Here is a 24,849-nt window from a genome sequence, read left to right on the forward strand (position 1 = left end):
ATGTGGAGAAAAGGGAACCCTTGTGCTCTGTTGGTAGGAATATAAATTGATGCAACCACTATGGAAAACAGTATGGAGATTCCTCAAAAAATTAAAAATAGAACTACCATGTAATCCAGCAATTCCACTTCTGGGTATTTATCTGAAGGAAAAGAAAATATTAATTTGAAAGGATATCTGCACTCCCATGTTCATTGCAGCATTATTTACAATAGCTATGACACAGAAGCAACCTAAGTGTACACTGATGGATGAATGGATTTAAAAAATGTAGTATATACTCACGATGGAATATTATTCAGCCAAAGAAAAGAAGGAAATCCTGCCATTTTTGACAACAAGGATGGACCCGAGGGCATTATGCTAAGTGAAATAAGTCAGATAGAGAAAAACAAATTCTGTATGATCTCACTTATATGTGGAATATAAAAAAAAAAACAACAATAAACTCATAGATACATAGAACAGATTGCAGTTTGGTGGTTGCCGGAGGCAGAAGGTGGGCAAAATGGGTGAAGGGGGTCAAAAGGTACAAATTTCCAGTTTTAAAATAAATAAGTCCTGGGGGTGTATTGTACAGATGGAGACTATAGTTAATTATACTGTATTGTATATTTGAAAGTTGCTAAGAGAGCAGATTTTAAAAGTTCTTAACACAAGAAAAAAAAATTTTTCTATATGTGGTGATGGATGTTAACTAGACTTATTGTGGTGATCATTTTCCAATATACACAAATATTGAATCATTATGTTGTATACCTGAAATTAATGTAATATATCAATTATGACTCAAAAAAAAAATTCTCCTAAAGACATCAATCAAACTGAGGCAATATGGAGAAGTAGAATGGGCACAGGCTTCTCAGTGTGACAAACCTGGGTTCAAATACTGACTCTCTGTGATCGTGGGCAAACTATCTTTCCTCACGTAGATGGAATACTAACCCCACCCTGCAAGGGTGTTTGAGGATTCAAGATAATCTATCTAAAAGTCCTTGTCCAGTAATGGTAGCTATTATTATTTTAATCACAGACAGAATTTTGAGCAGGAGTAAATTACCATGGCCCTAACAGAATCAGGTTGAAAACTGGGCAGACACAGCAAATGAGTCATTTTAAAGGTTCCCTGTGCTGTGGCAGGAATGCAGCATGGCTGGGTGGGAACAAAAGGAAGGGATATGTGAAGGTAGGGAGCAAATGGATTGTGAGTCAAAAACATGCTTTATTTTTAATGCTTCCCATTATAATTACTCTGAAAACTATTTGTACTAAGGACATATGTTTCACATTGTTTATGGAGAAATTAAATTGTTAAAAAAATATATATATAGGTCTTTCCATTCTTGACAGATGGAACTGAAAATGTCTACCTTTACCTCCTCCCCCAAGGAGGGGGAGAAGAAAGAGAGAAATTTGCTCTTGTCTTATAAAATGTGCAATGCTTAAACCATCTAGTTATTAAATACATTTTCTTGACTTCTAAAAATGAGTTCTGTGGGCCAGTATTAAATCAGAGGTATGCTTATTGCCTGTACCATATAAAAAATGGTTTTAAATACAATTTGTATCCCTTTATTTGTCTAAAATCCTAAACATCCTGTTGTCATGGAAATACATTCCCTGAGCATCAAATATTAGTGTGTTTGTATTCTGTGTAAAGAGATTTCCAGTATTTGTCACACTTGCCAATTCCATAGAGAAGAAAGCTGATTATTCAGGATTCAGATATAATACAGGCATCTGACATAATTAATCCGCTAGCTTGAACTGAAATGGAGTTGAAAGGAGGTACTGTTAGCTACAGAATGACAAGAAGGAGGAGGAGGAGGAAAAAGATAAGAATAAAATCAAAGAGTGAGGGAGACTTAGGTAAGAAATGCCACAAGATAAGACTGCATATTTCTTCTCTGTACTTTTCTAAGGCTGATAGGGAAGGGTTACCTACCAGTCAGGTTCTTGGTTGAAAACAAACAAAATCCACCTGGCTAACTTGAGCAAAAAGGAGTTTATTAAAGGCATGTCAAACAGCTCACAGAATCATGGGAAAGGTTGGAGCTTTGGACAACAGGCACAAACCAAGAGAAGCTAGGAGGCTGGAATTGGAGCCAGGTCATGTCACAAGAGAAGCCTAGTTAGGGAGACCCTGCAAATGTCAGGGACACTCAATACCACCACTGTTGGCAATGGTGTGAATCCAAAATTGTCCTTGCTTCTTTGTGACACTCACTCTAGACAAGAAGTTCTGGGTGGGATGTCTGACAGGCTGAGCTCAGGTTGTGTCCTAGTGGCCAGGGGTCAAATGATTTGGCCTTTCCAACTCCCACAGTTGGAGCGGGAACCCTCACCTCCTATGAGACCCACCAAACAAAAGGAACTTAGATGTTGTACAGCCAGCCCACAAAATATAACGGTTCCCCCACGGAAGGTGTTCTTTTGTGTTCATGGTTTAGATACTCTCTCTACCTTCAGAGAACACTTAAAGAGCCTAACAGTAAAAGGCACAGATTAAATGGATGTGTGAAAAAAAGAGAAAGGAATTTAGAAGCCACGGAACAAGGCCAGAAAGGCCTTGGGAGATTGGGGTAGAGGGGGGCTAGAAGGAGAAAGAAAAAAAATGTTTCCTACTATTTCTGTTACTCTTTTTCCTTCACATTCTTCTTTCTATGTAGAATGCTATGCCATCTGCTATGTCAGATGCTTCTTCGCTCTCCCTCCCGCTATGCATTTTCTTTCATTTTCAGTAGTCTGAAAAGGTATAAAAAGGCTTTCCCAGCCCATTGGGTTTCTAGAACTTGTGCTGCAGTCTTCCTGGGTCAGTTTTCTTAAAGTTTAGATGTAAAGGACTATAGTACACAATGTTGAAATCCTGACATGTTACTGGCCAAGGCACTAAAAGAAAAATCCTCCAAATCTCTCCAAGAAACGATGAGTGATTGAGTTCAAGCACTGTGATGAGATGAGCCTTAGCCTAAGTCATCAAAAAAACCATTTTGCATCTTAGCAGTGAGATGACCACAAGAAACCCACGATCTCGGAGCTCAAAGTGGCTGGAGACTACATATGAAAGTTGAGGTGCTTCTGGACAACCTTATGAATTTCTTCATCCATTCATTCATCTATTTATTCATTGAAAACTTACTACGTGATAAGAATAGTGAATGAGACACAATGGTTACTACCCTGAAGCTTACATACTAATAGTTTACTTAAGGTTTGGACAGAAACTCAAATGCCTTCAGTGGCCAGGAAGGTAAGAGAAACTGGGAAGCAGCTATTTTTGTGTCAGTAGTGAGTGGTGGAGACTGGCTCAATGCAAGTCCTACCCAAAGGCATTCAGTCTGGTTTAAAAAAAAAAAAGAAAAGGCATGTATGCAAACAAATAATTAAAATACAAGACACTGAATGCAATAAAGTATGTACAAATTAAAACAGAAAAGAAAGTGATTTGTTCTGCCAAGAGTGGGGTGGTAAGGGTATTAGAGAAAGTTTCCAAGAGAGCATGATGCCTGAAGACATGTCTTTCAAAAGACCAAAAGGCAGATAAGTGGGAGACGAGCATCTCAGGCAAAGTTAATATCACATGCAAAGGCATGTAGGATTGAAACATTCACTGTATGATGGGATCTACAAGATGTTTGAAGTGATGGAAATCTAGAGGGAAACAAGGAAGAAATGAGACTAGAGAGGGATTAGGGACAATTAATGGAGGACCTATTAATACCATTGATAGGTAAGTGGGGAACAACAGAGGGGATTCAAACAGGGAACTGAGAGGATCTGGAAGCAGTTGGGTGGATAGATTTGAGAAGCATAAAACTGCAAGCAAAAAGAGCTATTAGAAGGGATGGCAACATCACAGATAAGAAATGATGAGGCCCTAAGTAAAGGGGCTATGAAGACAGAGATGCTAGATCTAAGGACAATCAAGGAAGTAAGGCTGAGAAAATTTAGTGGTGTAATAAATCTGTGAGTTAACCTAGTGTGCTGCCATTGAAAGAGAGCTATGAGGAACAGGGAGGTAGAAAAAGAACAAGGAGACCACAGTGTCGTAAAAGTCAACAGAAGAGACGATTTTAAATGGAGATGGATGTCAACAGTATGAAATGTTATGGAAAGGTCAAGTAAGTTAGGGACAGAAACATGTTTATTTGGGTTTGATATTTGTAAAGTTTTTAGACATTTTGGTAGAAGCAGGGTAAGCAGTTTTAATAAATGGTAGGGGTTACCCCAAAACAGGGAAATATATCTCAGAAAAGGCACAGGTAAGTAGAGGTTATGGTGAAGAGCCCAGCCCACTGGCCCTTTATGGTAGACACAGGAAGGGAAAGACAAAAAGGCCTGATCTGATGACTCTTGTTTTCCCACCCAGACATACATCCCTCTCTCTTCTACTGACAGCATCTTGATTTTTCTTTAGAGAACTAATCTTCCATCCCTCAGAATCTACTTAGTTGGAGATGGACATTCCTAACTACCACATGGACACATAACCCAGGACTGGTCAATCAGAGGATTCCATTCCCTTGGCTACAGCAATTGATTCAGGGATGAGCCCATAACCCAAACCAGACCATGAAGACACAATCTTTTGTGGGGTTTTTTTCACATTTTTGGTTTGGTGTGAGCTGGGGTTTGTTTGGGGATTTTTTGTTTGTCTGTTTAGAGCTTTTGGGTTCCTTTCCTCTGGAATTACCAAGCTTGTAGGATACACACCTGGAGATGTTGGAGATCACCATATGCAGAAGATCTGCCCGGGAATAAGGCTAACACCGAGGAAAGCAGAACTGAGTGATGGAGAGGAGAGCAGAGGAGCAGAGAAGAGAGAAAGAGACTAGGTTCTAATGACATCATCAAGCACCTGAAGCCAGTCATACTCATATACTTTTCAGTCAAATGAGCCAATTGATCCTCATTATTTTTATTTAATCCATTTTAAATAGTTTTCTGTCTCTTCTAACCTAAAGAGACCTGTTTGAAACAGCAGGTGGAGAGGTGTTGGAAGCAAGCTAGTTCCAGTGCAGCCTTGCCTGGGGTCAGTTCTGATCACAGATCTCCAAGTTTGTCTCATCCCCTACTCCTACTCAGTCAACTAGTAGGTTAGGGGCCTTAGCATCCAATTCCCCCAGGGGACTGATGCATTGAGAAGCTGTGAGGAACCTTGCAGAATCTCAGCAGCTTGGCCCTGAGCTGGGACCACACTGTTGCTGACGGATCAAGGTTTCTGGGAACCAGCAGTGAAGAACACAGATATAGTACAATTTCTAGAATTCTTAGCTCAAGGACCCCTGACTGCTGCTGTTCTGCAGGAACTCAAGGACAAAACCACCCTTTTCTGCCAAAATAAACCAACATCTGAAGTGCAATTAGAGATATTAGATATTAGAGCTTCTATGCATAGTTGTGCAAGCCACGCAGTGCTCAACTCCAGGGGCATCAAACACATTGTAATTATGTGAACAGCACCCCCTGGAGTTGTGCTGTATTCAACCTGCACAGCCATATGCAAAGATCCTGGCAGATACTCACTAATTAGCTAATTAACGTTAGCATCCCCGGACTCTAGAGTACAGAAAGACTTCACATCTGTGTAAACTACAGAGCAGAGTGAGAAGAATGAAAAGAAGCCCTTTGCAACAGCTCAGACAGCAAGAACCTTTAGCATTCAGTTCTTCAGAAATGAGCCAGCTGAGTTGCCTGTGTAAAACCACCTTGTCCCAGTCCTCTGAGCTGAGTGTGGGGCAGGGTTCACAGCCAAGGTTAACTTAACATTGCGTCTCAGTCTGAGTCCCTGTACATTCTCTTTCCCACGAGGACTACGGTAAGTAAACACCAAATAAAAACAGCTGTTCCTCAGGACAGCACCTAGATTTCTGGCAACTGTTACTGAGCCCATTTACGTTAAATAAAAACCAGGTAGACCTAATCTAAATGTTGGCAGAGTCAGAGTCAGAGTTTGGGGCCTTATTTAAACCCTCAGGATTCCATGGTGCTCCTTTCTCTTCCAGATATGGGACACAGCGAAGACAGATTCACACAGCCTGATCGTATGCAAGTTCAGATGAGACCTGCCCAAAATCTTCCCAAGACCTGATATTAAGTCCACCTTTCATGACGTGAGCAGTGTGTCCAATGAGGCCTAGATATAGGTTTTTGCTCATCGTCAAATCCATGTGGGAAGTAGAGAGGGACTGTCTCTAGCTCCCCAAAGCAGAGCAGGGTCTCAAAGACCAAGAAATCAACCCTAAACTTCAATGAAAGCAGCAAGCTGATGAGAGTGCTATGCTTTTTTTTGCTCAGAAAAACTAAAAATCCATTTCTCTTATGTCTTCCGTAAGGCTGAAAAATATTAAGAAATCATTTCTCCCTAACTGTAACCACGATAAGCAGTCTATTTGCACTCATGGTTACAATCTGATTGGAGCTTTTTTGTTTTGTCTTGTTTTATTTATACTGGTGAGAACTTCTACTTGTAGCTAAGGACCTCCTCACCTCACTTGCATTTTTCCAAAGCAACAGAAACCTTCACCTTGGATGATCTAGCCTTTAAAGTCTGTACTGTGTGTTTCCAAGGAGGCACTGTTCCAAAATGAGAACTGCATTTACAATTGGCAGAGGCCCTTGTCTTCTTTCTGTCTCACTTACCATGATGGGCTCTCCCAGCCGACCATCAAATATTGTGCTTGTTTACATCTGTGCAAATTAAACAGAAAAAAATTTGGTTCCCTTCAGTATTTCACAGGTAGGGATTATGTCTAAAAGATCATAGTAAGAATAGCTACCATTTATTAAGTATCTAACATGTGCTTTACAGATACTATCTCTAATCCTAGAACAACCCAGCAAGAGAGGTAGCATGAGCCTCATACAGAATTATTTGGTGTTACAGCTGAGATTTAAACTAGCATCTACCTAAGCCAAAAGCCTGGGATCTTAGGCCATGGTCTTACTCACTAGGTCAGCTTAACCACAGAAAAGACAGGCATCCTTAGCTCATGGAAAATTGGAATTTTAACAACTTGACATCACACAAAGCACAGTTCTTGTGGTGACTGGTTTGGAGATCCTGCTTGTGCCATAGGAATGGCGACCATTAGATTTACGATGATTATGCACTAAAGATGAGGCCTCAATGGCTTGGTCAATAAGCCCTGGTGACATTGTTCTTAGCAAGGACAGAGAGGGAGGTGATGGCCTATAACAGATCACAGCAACAGCAAAAAGCAGATGCCAATCTTCATGATGGAATTCAGAGTCTGAAGGCAGCCAAGTATACGATACTCGGACATAAAACATTAAGTCAAGAATGAAGCACCTAAGTAGAACGCTTATGAGGCTAAATATTTCCTGCCTGGTAATAAGAAGAAAGATTTAGATAGCCATAACTGCCTGCCAATGACAAAGCATCTTCTAGAAACCATACTGACGATTCTATCAATGTCACCATAAGCATGTAGAAGATAATGGGTAGTAAGAAATCTTTCATACCTCCAGTTCAAACAAGTTAGCAGCAGTTCACCAAAAATACCTGAACAGTTATGGTTCTCAAAAAACTTTTAAAAGATAATTGGGTGGACAGAATAATTGGCATTATATTATACTGCAGGCAGATTAGTTCATGTTTATTCAAATTTAAGTTGGAGAAAAACTAATCTTGGAATTTCCTAGATTTTAGTAAAAAAAAAAATCATAGATTTTGGAATATGAAACACCCAGGTCTGATTCTAAAGCTGAGTTTTAAAATATTAAGAATCCAGAAAGACATGTGTCATAAAATAAAATTAAATCTTATTTTTAAAAAAACCTCAGCTGAGGGGCCGGCCCCGTGGCGTAGCAGTTAAGTGCTCGTGCTCTGCTGCTGGCGGCCCAGGTTCGGATCCCGGGCGTGCACCAAGACACCGCTTGTCAGGCCATGCTGTGGTGGCATCCCATATAAAGTGGAGGACGATGGGCACAGATGTTAGCCCAGGGCCAGTCTTCCTCAGCAAAAAGAGGAAGATTGGCATGGATGTTAGCTCAGGGCTGATCTTCCTCACACACAAAAAAAAACCTTAGCTGACTTTACCATCATATGAGACAAGGTCACAGTGAAATAATGAATCTTCTATTTTTGGAAGAGGGAAAAATAAATTATAATATTATCAAACATATGCTTTTAAAAACCGCAGAGAAAACATAATCTAATAAGAGAGATTCATGGATCTGTAAGGAGTTGAGCAGTTGGGTGGTCAGGGGCTTTGTAAACACTCTGAAGTCTTTTGTGTGTGTGCATAAGTGCAGTTGGTGGGAGGAGAGGGAAGGGAGTTCATAACATCAGATTCTCAAAAGGGTATGTGACCCAAACAAGGGTTAGGATCGATTGTAGTAAAGTATGAGAAAAATTTAAAACCTTGTCAATTATTGGAAGCTCTGACTATCTCTGATTGGAGCCCAAAACAAGAACTAGCTAAAATATAGGTACAAAATCGCTGAACTCTAGCACTTGGAACAAAGGATCCTTCTCGGGCAATAAAAGAGCTGACTCTGTCTGTAGCCCTCAGTAGCATCCAGAGAGCCATTAGTCCATCAGGTCATTGTTCCTCTCTATCCCCTTACAAAGGATCGAAGCCCAAAATGTGTAAGAGATTTGCTTTGTTTTTATGACTGCAGGGCCCTAGCCATTCACAGCAGCTGGAACCAGTCCAAGCAGCATGCTGGAAGGGGATGGGCTGTGCATTTTTTTATAGACCAAATGGCTTCTCAATAATTTATCATCTGTGTGATGGAGAAAAGTACCAATAGAATGTGACTGTAAATCTCCACCTTCTTCCAGGATCAAGGAAAGAACTAAAGAAAGGTAAAAGGGAAATGACAACACAGTTTTGTGAGCTAAAAATGTATGTTTTCCAAAATCAAATGATGCCTCTGTTTCTTGAACTAAATGTCCTTGAAGACGCTCAATTTGAAAAGTAGGGAAAATTGGGGGAGGAGAGTGTAGAAGAATTGAGCATATCTGGGCAGCCTATTGAGTGAAACCTTCCTGAGACAGAGTCTTTGATAAGAGTACCCTGTGAAAATCTCTTTGAGATTTATTAATAGAAGTTAGTATATATTCTGAAAAATGATGAAGTTAGAAGTTGTCATTTTATCTGCTATTTCCTGTTAACTGCAGAGTTGCGTCACTATAACATGGTTTTTCAGCCCCTCATCCTAGGAAGGGTTCTTCACAGATGAAGAAAAATAAATCATGCACATGAGGAGGAGGATGGGCTCACATTACTAAGGACTAGAAGAAATAAAACTAAAAAAAATAATAATTAAAGAGCGTAAAAGAAGAAATAAAACTTATCACTGTGTGGATTTTATCAGAATCTATTTCTGGGATTGCTCCCATTTACATATTTGTGGCATTTTGCCCGTAAGAAGATATTTTCATTATAAGATTTTTTTTTTTCCTTTTTCATGAAAACTTTGTGGCACTATGTTCTCTTGGATGCACCCTCAGCAGTTACCTTAAAAGTTTGGTGTAGCTCTGGCCTCTGAGCAGCCTCCATACTGCACCCTACAAATGCAGGAGCCCATAAGAATTCCAGTCTGCACTGAACATCCAGTCTAGAGACTGATGCCCTTTCCTATCTTGTCAATATCCCAACCAAGCCCAATGCACACAGGTGGCTACCACACATTCATAGAACAGCAACAAGAGCTAACATTTATATAGAGCTTACTGTGTGCCAGGCACTGCTCTAAGCACTTTATCTCTCAAAAACCCTGTAGAGTAGGTACTATTATTACCCCAGCCAGCCCTGGTGGTCTAGTGGTTAAGATGCAGTGCTCTCATCACCATGGCCTGGGTCCATTTCCAGTCAGGGAATTACACCACCTGTCTGTTGGTTGTCAAACTGTGACTATGGCATGTTGCTGTGATGCTGAAAGCTATGCCACCAGTATTTCAAATACCAGCAGGGTCACCTATGGTGGACAGGTTTCAGTGGAGCTTCGAGACTAAAACAGACCAGGAAGAAAGACTAGGCCACCCATTTCAGAAAAAAATCGGCCTGAAAACCCTGTGAATAGCTGTGGAGCCTTGTCTGACATTGTGCCAGAAGATGAGAAGATAGTGCAAAAAAACCAGGCAGGGTTCCCCTCTGCTGGACGCAGGGTCACTAGGAGTCAGAATCCACTCAATGGCTCTAATAACAAATTATTATCCCATTTTACAGATGAGGAAATTGAGGCATGAGAAGCTTTAGCAACTTGACTAAGGCCACACAGTTAGTAAGTAATGTAACTGTGATTTAATTCTAATAACAACCCAGTGGTGTATGGATAATTCTTCCCACTTTTTGGACAGGGAATATGAGCCTCAAGAGGTCAAGTGACTAACCCAAATTCACACAATTAGTAAGCAGCAAAGTCAGAAGCCAGTCAGTGCTCTTTCCCCATGCCTTTTTGCAGGCCAAGAACACAGCTTTAGTAGTATTTACATCCTTTACAAAACTTGTTATTTTACTTCTTTTCGACTTAGATGAAATTGAAGACCATTCTTTCAGACAGGAAATAAAGAATGTAGAAATAAAGCTCCCAGGAAATAAAAATGTTCTCTAAGTTTCTTGCTCTCCCCATATGCAAAAGATTAATACAGAAGACTAATGTGCCTGATTGCTTCAAGCTTCACTGGCAAGAGCTAACAAGTCTGAAGAGTCATACACGCTCAACATACCAACAGCCCAGAAAAGCAGTTGAAAATACATATCAATGTCCTGGTAAGAACAAAGGAATTTCAGCCTACTTCACTTAAATTCAGTTAAGGGTGAGATATATTGGCTCCTTATTTCTAATAAATGAACTATTTACCTTGGCAAACAGTACAGTAGAAGAACCCGCTTTCCGAAGCACAGTGTCATTTGTAAAAAATGCACTTATCCCAGCATAACAAGGACATTTGCACTGACTTCAAGTATTTATAATCTTAGAAAACAAAATATTTCTTGGCAGAAGGGTTTTAAGGCTTGAAGTTAGAATTATACCACGGTTTAGACACAGAACTTACTCTTCGCAGTTCTTTTTGAAGCAGCCAAATTTTACTGTCAGCACCTCTCCAGCTTACCGATCCCCCTGCCTCCAGGTGTGTCCCAAGACTTACGTACTGCTCCAAGGATGTTCACCATCAGACCTGCCCCACAACTATTAACACTGCCTCCCTGCAAAGTTCCATGTGGCTCTCTCTTTTTGTACAACAAAGACCACTTTTCTCCCTTAAGAGGAGAGAACGCTAGGGCATGTGTGAACTGGACAGGTGTGAACTGGAAGAGTGGAAGATATTGCTAAATATCTCCCCAAAATCCATTTGCCCTTCCTATATTTTTGTAATATAACTATCCTGCCCAGCTAGACATTACATAGCACAGCATTCCTTCCACCTAGCCATGGCCATGTGACTAAGTACAGGCCGATAGGATGTGAGGTGTGATGCATGCAACTTCTTAAAACTTCTTCACTTCTTAAAAGCAAGCCACTTTGGCCTCCACTCCCTTTTTTCCCTTCCATGGGTGCTTCTCAGCCAGCTTCAAATATGCAGATGAGGGTAGAACCCCAGGTGGAACAACAAAATAGAAGGAACCTGGATGTCCTCAAGGAACAAAACTGCCTTACAAACCCAGGACCAACTGCCTACCATTGTATCGCTGTGAAAAGAAACAAACTTTAATTCTGATTGAGCCTTTGTTATTCTGACTCTGTAAAGTGGTCAAACCAATATCCTAAGTAATATGGGCAAGAAGGGAAAGAAAATCAGAAGAGCTCCCCAGAAGTGACACACACACACACAGCTCCTCTGTACCTCAATTTCTTCATCTATAAAAGGGAATAATAATACCTCTCTTTCAATGTTATTGTGAGGATTAAATTAAATAATATATAGAATGCATTAAGTAGACATCATAAAGTTTCAAGCAACGATAGCTTAAAAACAATATTAGAATCTTCTCACTTGAAACATCAAATGCTCTTTCCTTCCCACACATCCAAGTGCAAAATATCTTTATCAGAGGATTCTGGGAAGTTGGCAGAGTAGGAAGCATCAGGAATCTGTCTCTTCACCTAGACAACAATTACACTGACAGAATTTGTCTGATGTAACAATTTTGGAACTCTGGAGTCTATTGAAGGCTTGCAACTTCCAGGGGAAAGCTTGGTCTGTAAATTGTGGTTAATTTTGGTCAATTTCAGCTGTTAGCACAGTAGCAGCTACCCATCTCCTATCCCTATAGCAGGCAGTTGTGCATGTGTTCCCGGAGCAGCTTGCACACAGCTTGCAGGAGCCAGGATGGGCAAAAAGGACCCTGTTCTTCAAACATCAGGGATTTGTGCTCTGATCACTGATTGCTGCTTCTGATCACAGAGGAGCAGACAAAGACGCAGGCAACCATTTTTGCTGCATGTCCTTCCATTGCTGCAAGTCTCTCCCCCTCTGGCTGAAGTGACTTCCAGGGGATTTAAAGGGCCAGCACACTTCCCCCACTCCTTTATATTTTTCTTTTTCCTCTTTTGGGAGGCAAACATTAAAGATGAGGACATTCAAAAGCAACTGCATATACAGGGAAAACTAGAAAGTGACTGTGCATGCCCAGTGAAAGGCACAGACTCAGAAAAAGACCTGAGAAGACCCTAAGTTTGCATCTCAGCCTAATCCTTGGCAAAGAGACAGCTGACAACAATCAAAACAAAAACAAAAAAAACAGCGAGCCCTGGGGAAGAGGGAGAACCTGATTTCCAGAGTTACCACATTATTAGATTCAAACTTCACTTTTCAACAAAAAAATCACAAGGCAGGGGCCGGCCCGGTGGCACAAGTGGCTAAGTGCGCATGCTCTGCTTTGGTGGCCCGGGGTTCACAGGTCCAGATCCCGGGAGCGCACTGATGCACTGCTTGTCAAGCCATGCTGTGGCAGCGTCCCATATAAAGTGGAGGAAGACGGGCACGGATGTTAGCTCAGGGTCACTCTTCCTCAAGAAAAAAGAAAAGGGGGAGGATTGGCATCAGATGTTAGCTCAGGGCTAGTCCTCGTCACACACACACACACAAAAAAAATCACAAGGCATACAACAAAACAGGAAAGTATGGCCCATTCAAAAGAAAAATATAAATCAACAGAAACTGTCCCTGAAAAAGACCTGATGGCCGATCTACTAGACAAAGACTTTAAAACAACTGTCTTAAAAGATGCTCAAACAACTAAAGGAAGACGGGAAGAAAGTCAAAGAAAACGATGTCTGAACAAAATGGAAATATCAATAAAGAGAAAACCTAAAAAGAAACAAAAAAGAAATTCTTGAGCTGAAAAGTACAATAACTGAATTAAAGAAAATCACTAGAGGGATTCAAAGGCAGATTTAAGTAGGAAGAAGAAAGAATCAGTGACTTTGAAGATAGAGCAATGGCAATTATCAAGTCTGAGGAATAGAAAGGAAAAAAGTTGAAGAAAAATGAATGAGACTAAGAGACTTTTGGACACCATTAATAGACCAACATATGCATTGTGGAGTGCCAGAAGGATAAAAGAGAAAGAAAGGGGCAGAGAGAATATTTGAAAAAATAACGGCTGAAAACTTCCCAAATTTGATGAAATACATGAATATAAACATCCAAGAAGCTTAACAAACTCTAAGTCAGATGAACTCAAAGAGACTCACACTGAGAAACATTATAATCAAACTTTCAAAAGATAAAGACAGAGAATTGTGAAATCAGTAAGAGAGAAGCTAGTTGTCACATATGAGACATCCTCCCTAAGATTATCAGTAGATTTCTCATCACAAACTTTGGAGGCCAGAAAGCAGTGGGCCAATATATTCAAAGTGCTATAAGAAAAAAAATTATCAACGAAGAATCTTGTATCTGGCAAAACTGTGCTTCAAAAGTGAAGGAGAGGGCCGGCCCCGTGGCTTGGTGGTTAAGTGAGCGCGCTCCACTGCTGGCGACCCGGGTTCGGATCCCGGGCTCGCACCGACGCGCTGCTTCTCTGGCCATGCTGAGGCCGCGTCCCACATACAGCAACTAGAAGGATGTGCAGCTATGACACACAACTATCTACTGGGGCTTTGGGGGGAAAAAATAAATAAATAAAATCTTTAAAAAAAAAAAAAAAAAGTGAAGGAGAAATTAAGATATTCCCAGATAAACAAAAGCTGAGGGTGTTTGTGACCATTAGACCTGCCCTGCAAGAAATGCTCAAGGGAGTCCTGAAAGGTGAAATGAAATGACACTAGACAGTAACCGGAAGCTGAAGAAATAAAGATCTCAATAAAGTAAATACATGGGCAATTATAAAAGCTGGCATTATTGTAACTTTGGTTTGTAACTCCAAATTTTGTTTTCTATATATAATTTAAGAGAGTAATGCATTTAAAAGAATTACTAGTTTATATTTTGGTGCACACATGTATAAAGATGTAATTTTGTGATATCAACAGCCAAACGAGGGGAAGGGAGCTGTAGAGGAGCAGAGATTTTGTATGTTATTGAAGTCAGCTGGTACAAATTCAAATTAAAGTGTTATAACTTCAGCATGTTAAATGGAATCCCCATGGTAACCACAAAGAAAATAGCTATAGAAATGGGAAAGGAATTTAAACATTTCACAACAAAAATCAACTAAACACAAAAGAAGGAGGTAATGCAGGAAATGAGGGACCAAAAAAACTATAAGAAATATAGAAAACAAATAACAAAATAACAGAAGTAAGTCCTTCCTTATTGGTAATTACTTTAAATGTAAATGGATTAAACTCTCCAATCAAAAGACAGAGATTGGCAGAATGGATAAACACACATGATCCAACTATATACTGTCTACAAGAGACTCACTTTAGATCTAAAGACACAAATATATTGAAAGTAAAAGGATAGAAAAAGATAATTCCATGCAAATAGTAAAGAGAGCAAGAGTGGCTATACTAACATCAGACAAAATAGACTTTAAATCAAAAAAGGTTATAAGAGACACAGAAGGACACTATATATTACTAAAAGGTTCAATATAGCAAGAAGATATAACAATTATGAACATTTACACACCTAATAACAGACCATCAAAATATATGAAGCAAAAACTGACAGAATTGAAGGGAGAAATAGACAGTTCTACAATAATAGTTAGAGACTTCAATGCCCCAATCTCAATAATGAATAGAACAACCAGACAGAAGGTAAGTAAGGAAATAGAGGACTTCAACAACACAATAAACTAACTCCATCCAACAGACATAGACAGAACACTCTACCCAACAACAATAATAGCATACACATTCTTCTCAAGTGCACATGGGACATTTTCCAGGGTAGACTATATGTTAGCCACAAATTAAGACTCAATAGATTTAAAAAGATAGATATCATACAAAGTATCTTGTCTGACTAAAATGGGTGAAATTGGAAATTAGAAACAGATGTAAAATTGGAAAGTTCACAAATTTGTAGAAATTAAACAACACATTCTTACACAGCTAATGAATCAAAGAAGAAATAACAAAGGAAATCAGAATATACCTAGAGATGAATGCGAACAAAAACACAACATACCAAAATGTAGGATGCAGCAAAAGCAGTGCTAAGGGGGAAATTTATAGCTATAAATGCTTTCATTAAAAAACTTTTTTGTTCGAATTAACAATGTAACTTAAGGAACTAGAAAAAGAACAAACTAAACCCAAAGGTAGAAGAAGGAAGAGAACAAAGATTAGAGCAGAGATAATCGAAATACAGAATAGAAAATCAGAGAAAAATCAATGAAACCAAAAGTAGGTTCTTTGAAAAGATCAACAAAATTGACAAACCTTTAGTTAGATGGACTAAGAAAAAGAGAAGACTCAAATTACTAAAATCAGAAATGAAAGTAGTGACATTACTACTGATTTTACAGAAATAAAAAGGATTATAAGAGAGTGCTATGAATAACTGTATGCCAACAAATTGGATAACCCAAATGAAATGGACAAATTCCTAGAAACAAACAAAACCTACCAAGACTAAATCACAAAGAAATAGGAAATCTAAATTGACCTCTAACTAGTAAGGAGATTGAATCAGTAATCAAAAATCTCCCAACAGCAACAACAAAATAGCCCTGAGCCTATTTTGAACCTATAGTGAAGCCCTGAAGGCTTCACTAGTGAATTCTACCAAATATGTAAAGAAGAACTTATACCAATCCTTCCCAAACTTTTCCAAAAAATTGAAAAGGAAGGAAAATTTCCTAATTCATTCTGAGACCAGCATTACTTTGATACAAAAGCTAGACCAAGACACTACAAAAAAAAAAAGTAAATAAAATACAGACTAATATGCCTTAAGAACACTGATACAAAAATCCTCAACAAAATACTGGCAAATAAAATTCAGCAGTATATTAAAAAGATTATACACCATAACCAAGTGAGATTTATTCTTGGAATACAAGGATGGTTCTACCTACGAAAGCCAATCAATGTAATATACTACATAAACAGAATAAAGGGAAATACCCCATGATCATCTCTATTGATGCAGAAAAAGCACTTGACAAAATTCAATACCATTTTATAATTAAAAAACACTTAATAAACTGTAAATTGAAGGAAACTACCTCAACATAATAAAAGCCATATTTGAAAAACCAATAGCAAACATCATACTTAATGGTGAAAGAATGAAAGCTTTTCTTCTAAGACCAGGAACAATGCAAGGATTCCCACTTTTGCCACTTCTGCTCAAGATAGTACTGGAAGTTGCAGGAAGAGCAATTAGTCAAGAAAAAGAAATAACAGGTATCCAAATTGGAAATGAAGTAGTAAAACCATCTCTGGTCACAGATGATACGATCTTATAGGTAGAAGACCCTAAAGATTCCACAAAAAGCTCTTAGAACTAATAAATGAATTCAGCAAAGTAGCAGGATACAAAGCCCACACACAAAATCGGTTGTATTTCTATACACCAACAATGAACAATCTGAAAAGGAATTTACAAAAATAATTCCACTTACAATAGCATCAAAAAGAATAAAATACTTAGGAATTAATTTAACCAATGACACGAAAGACTTGTGTAATGAAAACTACAAAACATTACTGAAAGAAATTAAGACATAAAGAAAGGGAAACACATCAGCTGTTCATGGATTGGAAGACTTAATATTGTTAAGATGTCAAGACTACTCAAAGCAATCTACAGATTCAGTGCAATCCCTATCAAAATCTCAATCACATTTTTTTTTTTACAGAAATAGAAAAATGCATCCTAAAGTTCATATGGAATCTCAAAGGACCCTGTGGGAGATCAAAACTGACCACCCTAAAATATGTCTCTTTACCTTGATTATTTTCTCTGACGGACATTTGATCTCCCCCAAACTGCCTAAACAATTTAACACAGAAGGCCTGTTTCAGGAAGGAGCCACTACCATATGATGGCTGTAATATAACGTAAAATAGATGTTACAATATGAAAGGCACCAAGCCCATCTTATCGAAAATTCTGTCTCTCCCCGGCCACATTCTCCAGGTAAAAGAGTTGCCAGACAAACATTTACATTTATAACAGAAATCTCCATTTGTAAAGGTATCTCCCTCTCTGTACTGGGAAGAGGGAGGATGACCTTATCTCTAGAAACTTATCAATGTGGAAGGTGAGGCCTTAAACCTGCATAATAACCTTACTCTTGTTTACTGTGCTTTTCTGATAATCTGCCATAACTGACTCCCCCACCCCCAATATCCTCCTTTGTCTTTAGCTGAAGATAGTATTTACGATGAGAACTTCTGCCATTTTGTTGAGAAACTCAGTTTCCCTGGTTTCTCTCATGTATACATGTTATTAAACTTGGTATTATTTTCTCCTGCTAACCTGCCTTTTAATTATTTGGCCAGCCATAAGAACCTTACAGGAAAGGGCGCAAGGGGATTCTCCCTCTTCCCCAACAACCCCTAAAAGACAAAACAATCTTGAAAAAGAAGAACAATGCTGGAGGACTCACACTTCCTGATTTCAAAACTTACTACAAAGCTACAGTAATCAAAACAGTGTGGTACTAGCATAAAGACAGATAACTGGAATAGAATAGAGACCCCAAAAATAAATCCTTGCATATAAGGTCAAATGATTTTTGACAAGGATGCAAAGACAATTCAAAGGGAAAAGGATAGTCTTTTCAATAAATCGTGCTGGGAAAAGTGGTTATCCACATGGCAAAGAATGAAGTTAGTCCCTGACCTAACGCTATATACAAAATTAACCCCAAATGAATAAAGACTTAATGTAAGACCTAAAACTATAAAACTTTTAGAATAAAACATAGGGCAAAATCTTCAAGACATTGGATTTGGCAATGATTTCTTGCATATGACACCAAAGGCACAAACAACAAAGGAAAAACAGATAAATTACACTGAATGAAAATTTAAAAATTTTGTGCATCAAAAGACAATATGAACAGAATAAAAAGGCAACCCACAGAATAGGATAAAATATTTGCAAATCATATATCTTCCAAGAAATTAATATCCAAAATATATAGAGAAGTCCTAAAACTCAACAACAGAAAACAAACAACCAGACTGAAAAACGAGCAAAGGCCTTGAAAAGACATTTCATAAAACTGGCTAATAAGCACATGAAAAGATGCTCAACATCACTAATCATCAGGGAAATGCAAATCAAAACCACAATGAGATACCACCTCACACCCATTACGACTCTTTGACTACTATAAAAAAACCTACAAAAAAACAACAACAAAAAACCAGGGGCCAGCCCAGTGGCATAGCAGTTAAGTTCTTGCGCTCCACCTCAGCGGCCCGGAGTTTGCAGGTTCGGATCCCGGGCACGCACCGATGCACTGCTTGTCAAGCCATGCTGTGGTGGTGTCCCATCTAAAGTAGAGGAAGATGGTCATAGATGCTAGCTCAGGGCCAATCTTCCTCAGCAAAAGAGAGGAGGATTGGCACTGGATGTTAGCTCGGGGCTAATCTTCCTCACAAAAAAAAAAGAAAAAAAAACCCACACACAGAAAATAACAAATGTTGTTAAGGATGTGGAGAAATTAGAAGCCTTTCGCATTCTTGGTAAGAACATAAAATGGTACAGCCACTGTGGGAAATAGTACAGAGGTTCCCAAAAAATTAAAAAAAGAATTACCATATGACCCAGCAATTCCACTTCTGGGTATAAACCAAAAATAATTGAAAGCAAGATCTCTAAGAGATATTGGTACACTCATGTTCATGGCAGCATCATTCACAATAGTTAAAACATGGAAACAACCCAAGTGTCCATTGAAGGATGCATGGATAAGCAAAATGTGATATAATATATACACACAATGGAACATTATTCAGCCTTAAAAAGGAAGGAAATTCTGACATATGCTACAACATGGACGAACCTTGAGAACATTATGCTAAGTGAAATAAACCAGTAACAAAAAGACAAATATTGCGTGATTCCATTTATATGAGGTACTTAGATTAATCAAAATCATAGAGGCAGAGAGTAGAACAGTGGTTGTCAGGGGCTAGGGGAAGGACGGAATGTGGAGTTATTGTTTAATGGGTACAGAGTTTCAGTTTTACAAGATGAAAGAGTCGCAGAGATGGATGGTGGCAATGGTTGCACAACACTATGAATGTATTTAATACCACTTAATTGTACACTTAAAAATACTTGATGGTAGTGCTCGCTTCGGCAGCACATATACTAAAATTGGAAGGATACAGAGAAGATTAGCATGGCTCCTGCGCAAGGATGACACGCAAATTCGTGAAGCGTTCCATATTTTTATGCAGAAATAGAAGTACAATGATGTACACCTGAAATTTTTGCAATGTTATAAACCAATGTTACTGCAATAAACAAAAAATTAAAAAAAAATACTTGATGGTAAATTTTGTTAAGTGTATTTTACCACAATAAAAAAATAATTAGAAAAAAAATCTTTATCATCCATCTTTTTTTCTTAATTCTCACTGCTATTGCTTAAGTCTGGCCAGAGGTCACCAAAAGACTACCCACAGGCTGAATCCAGGCAGGAGATGTGTTTTCTTTTTTTGTTTTCTTCATCTAGTTACCAATATAAAAACCATATATCATTTTCCACTTAGCAGAACCAGCATTCCTTGGAGAAATAGACAATTCCAAGTTGGGGCAAGAAATTTTTTTTTTTTTTTTTTTTTTTTAAAGATTTTATTTATTTTATTTTTTCCCCCCAAAGCCCCAGTGGATAGTTGTATGTCGTAGCTGCACATCCTTCTAGTTGCTGTATGCGGGACTCGGCCTCAGGATGAACGGAGAAGTGGTGCCTCGATGCGCACCCGGGATCCGAACCCGGGCCACCAGCATCGCAGCGCGCGCACTTAACCACCAAGCCACAGGGCCGGCCCGGGGCAAGAAATTTTAAAAGATAAGCTGGGAAACTTTGTCACACGAGATAGTAAAGAAGCTCTCAAAGATTACTTAGGATCGTGTCGAATGACTCAGGAGCAAACTTGAAGAAGCTCAGACAGATCAAAAGTGAGATGATTTTATCATCAAGAAGAACTGGGGCCGGCCCGGTGGCGCAAGCAGTTAAGTGTGCGCACTCCACTGCAGAGGCCCAGGGTTCGCAGGTTCGGACCCCAGGCACACACCAATGCACTGCTTGGCAAGCCATGCTGTCGCGGTGTCCCATATAAAGTGGAGGAGGATGGGCACGGATGTTAGCCCAGGGCCAGTCTTCCTCAGCAAAAAAAGAGGAGGATTGGCAGATGTCAGCACAGGGCTGATCTCCTCACACACAAAAAATTAAATTTAATTTAAAAATAAATAAATAAATAAAAAGAAGAACCACAATGGATTAAATACCATCACATATTTTTGTATCTATGAGTTCATAATTGTAATAAAAAACAATTAATTGATAACCACAGAAGATGCTTAGGAACCAACTCATTATTTTGAAAATGTATGTACAAGCAAAGGGAAAGAATCAAGCATTTATCCTGCCTTTCTAAACAAAGTATACTGCTAAGTAACCAAATAATGGATGACGGGAAGTTTCTCTTTATAGAAGTATTCCAGTTAACAAGTAAAGAGGTTTACACACACACACACACACACACACACTACATATATACGATCAATATAATAGAAAATCACTGTTCTGCAACCTCTAAAAAACTAGTTGAACCGGATATTCAATACGAATAGCTGCTAATATTATAGAAAAGAGAGACGATCGTATTATATGTCTCCAGGCATATGGAAGAACACAATACCACTTATTCAGTAGGTGTGCCAAAAAAATTGAACTGAAATCTGATCAAGCTTTTATATCTGACTACTACCAATTTACAGAAAATACTAAGGTGAAAATATTCAATGATACTTCAGGGGTGCAATCAGCAAAATCCAGACTCTGGAAATTTTACAGGACAAATATCCCAGTTTCTTTAACAAATAAATTACAAGAAAAAAAATGCAAGATAACCATGGAGAATTAGCTCCTAACACTCAACAGCATTGGGATTTTATTCAAGTACTGCCTCTACCATTTATCACACATTCGATAAGGGAGAAATTAATTTAACCTCTTTTAGCTTAGGTTTCTTCACCTGTAAAATGGTAATACTAATAGTACCTATCTCATAGGGTTGTTGTGAGGACTGAGATATTGTTCATAAAATACTTAGCTCATTTCCTAACTTATGGTACATGCACAATGAAAGTTATTTTTATTATCTTCATCATTAGAAAATATATGCTGAATGAAAGATTAAATTAATGAACTAGAATTAATCTGCTAAAAATATTGGATGTGAACTATTCTTAGCTGATAATGTTTGCCACGTCATTTACTAAATATTTATTGACCACTGGAGCTGGTGCAGGAGGTAAAAAAATGAATAAGATGTGACCTGTACCCTTGTACTTTTGCCTTTCTAAAAAGAAATTGTCCATGTCTTAACCCCAAGGAATACCAACCAATGAGGGTGTCAAGACCCACTGACAGTCTGCTGGGAAGAACTTAGTAAGGAGAGCCACCAAGTGCTTGTTCTTTCACACAGAACCGGACTGAGGTTGGATAACGCTCATTGTCATCGTAGTTTACTCTGCATTATTGAATCATTTCAGAATTACTAACATTCTTACAGACATAGGCTACTCTTGCCTGGCTCTCTTCTACTCTTGCTACTCCCACCTGTTCCTCTTTTCCACCCACAAGGTTTCCTTTCACTCCATACACCTCTTGAGGATCAAAAGCCTAGGACATTCTCATCCGATGACGTGGATGAGGAAGAGAATAGACAAGCTTGCCAGAATGTTAAGAGAACAAATACTCCCTCATTAGAGAAGAGACAACTGACCTACTTAAAAGCTGAGATACAAATGACTAATGCAGTACAGACAGTTCCCACCTTATAAACACTCAATTTACAAATAACCCAGACGCACACTACTGCCCTACCTCAGCTCCAACCCAGGAAGCTACTGTTGCCATGGGAACCACTAGGGGCAGAAGGGAGGAAAAAGTTGAAGGTTTTAGAGAATCTGAGGTTTCAAAATAAAAGGGAAGAAATTGAGACAAGAATAGCTTGTCTTCGCAAACATATCTCAAGTTTATTCACTGAACTCTGTTTTATTGCCTGAAATTCCATAATTATAGAGGGCCAGGGTTAAAAACCAGAACTTTTTAACAAGACAACTACTCTAATGGGAGTTTTTACAATAATACTCTGTTACTTTCAGGCTAACTTTTCACTAATGATATGAAAGATTCTTAATATCAGTATTTTTATCTGAGACAGAAAGGTTGCCCTGACTTCATCAACCACCATAGGTAGTCACCATCCTAGGCACAGCATCCTGAGCAAGGGACTTGTAACTCCCTTGCAAGTACAATTCACAGCCACCATTAGCACCCATAATAGAACAAGAAAGGAGCCTTCTGGAGTTCCTATTCTTGGGGTCTCTAAGATGGATGATGTAAACCTGAGACAATTCATAGCAAAGTCTGTCCCCTGGAGGAAGGCCAACTGAAGTAGGAAAGAGAGAGGCCAACACACAGAGGAGATGATCTGAAACATGGATTAAGAAACAGAGAAGAAGGAAAAAAATCCTGATGAAGTCATTTGACCTCCTAGAAGTTATGTACTTTGTAGTTACATAAGCCAATATAGTCTCTTTGTGCTTAATATACTCTAAATTGTATTTTTGTTCCTCATAAACAAGACCGCCGACTAAAATAGCTTCAATCTCAGACTCACTGGTTTTTTTCCTGGCTTGTCTCCTCCCTGATCACTCAGCCTGCCTCCACTTGGTTTCCCAGAGTTTTGACCTCTGTGCCTCAGGGCCTTGTCTCCCAAGGGCAGCTCCAGTAGTAATACTCCAGCGTTCCCCATATCAGCTTCTCTCCCTGGAGTTGGCCTATGATGGGTAAATGGTATATTTCCAGGTGTGGCCCCCCTTACTACTTGTATGATTTGGGCCCTCGTTTTCCTCACCGTGTTGTTGGATACACCTTGAACAGTACTAAATATAATTCCAAATATTTCTAAACGGCTTTTAAAAACAGTGGAGATACATCGTGAGGGTCACAAAAGCTGGGTTGCAAATACTTGCACTGGTAGATTAAGTGAAGTCGAACAGTGAAATATTTTGTGTAACAAATGGGCATTTGTTTGCTTATTTCATTTCCAATTTTTAGTTAAGGTTTTTGCCAATTTTATTTCAACGTAGTTTGTGTAGTCATTTCCTAGAAATTACATGACCCTCCCGGATCTTTTAAGATTTTTTTTCCATTTTATTACAAGGGAAAAAGAAACATTTAAAAAAACACACTTAATTCTACCTTCCTAAAACAAACATTTCCTTCCAGGTTGCATCTAATATATTCATATTTTTCCACAGGTGGAATCACAGTGACATAACTTTGTCTTTTTGTTTTTTCACTTATATTAAAAAATAAAAAGCTTTTTTCCATGCCTGATCTTTAGAAATGTAATTTAATAGCTATAAATATAATATAATTACCTATATACATAAGCATAATTTAATAATTCTACCTATTCTTTCCAATAGATATATAATTTACATCATCTACATAATTTATATTCTCCAGTTGTTGGACATTTTAATTTTTTTGCCCAATATTATGAATAGTGCTACAGTGAAAAGTGAGGTTATTGGGTCAAAAATCTGTGAAAAGCTCTTGCTGTGTCTTGTGTAAAATTCGTTCTCAAAAGAATTTTCCTGGGTCACCCCCCCACCAGCCAAATGTGGGTTTATGTGTATGGATGTTTCACTCATAATGCAGCAGATCTTGTCTTTGGTACTATCTTCTTATTTTTCTTTTTCAAATATAATAGGTATAATGTATTACCTCTTAGTGGACACCATATAATTTCTGAATTTCAGAAAGAGAATAATTAAGACCTAAGAAAGGAAATAAAAATAAAAGCTTGCAAGTATGTAAATTTTCTATTTCTAAATATCTTGAAAAATGAACATTATTAACGTACACTATTTATAATTCCTTTCCCTCTTTTAGACACTGTAACTTACAGAGGAGAATGACATCTTGCGTGGACATGCTATCCTACCATTAAGAAGTTTGGTTTCACAGAGCATTAAAACAAGGATGCAGATTTGTCATTTTATATTCCACCAAAAAGGGGGTTTACTCATAAAAGACAAAACTGTAAGTAACAGAGGAGAAAAGTCAGACAGGGCAAAACCTAGAGATTTCCTTTGAGAGGTTTTACAGAGTCACTGAGAAGCGGGATTAAAATTTATGAACCAATCTCGTCCAAAAATAGCCCATATTTTTCTGACGCTTGATGCATTTACCTTCCCTGTTCCAA

General features: G+C 38.5%; 1 long non-coding RNA gene and 1 other non-coding gene across 2 annotated transcripts in view; one reads left to right on the forward strand and one right to left on the reverse strand.

Moving 5' to 3' along the window:
• The window catches only part of LOC147916845 (uncharacterized), an 81,070-nt gene that overhangs the window by 32,900 nt on the left and 23,321 nt on the right, over positions 1-24,849 (reverse strand). The gene's annotated exons all lie outside the window — the stretch shown is intronic.
• Positions 19,685-19,791, forward strand: LOC147916846 (U6 spliceosomal RNA). Its single transcript, XR_015552622.1, has one exon. It is a non-coding gene; the product is annotated as a U6 spliceosomal RNA (small nuclear RNA).

This window comes from Ceratotherium simum, chromosome 6 (genome assembly GCF_057802395.1).
Source record: "Ceratotherium simum simum isolate JZ-2026a chromosome 6, ASM5780239v1, whole genome shotgun sequence".
Classification (NCBI taxonomy): domain Eukaryota; kingdom Metazoa; phylum Chordata; class Mammalia; order Perissodactyla; family Rhinocerotidae; genus Ceratotherium; species Ceratotherium simum.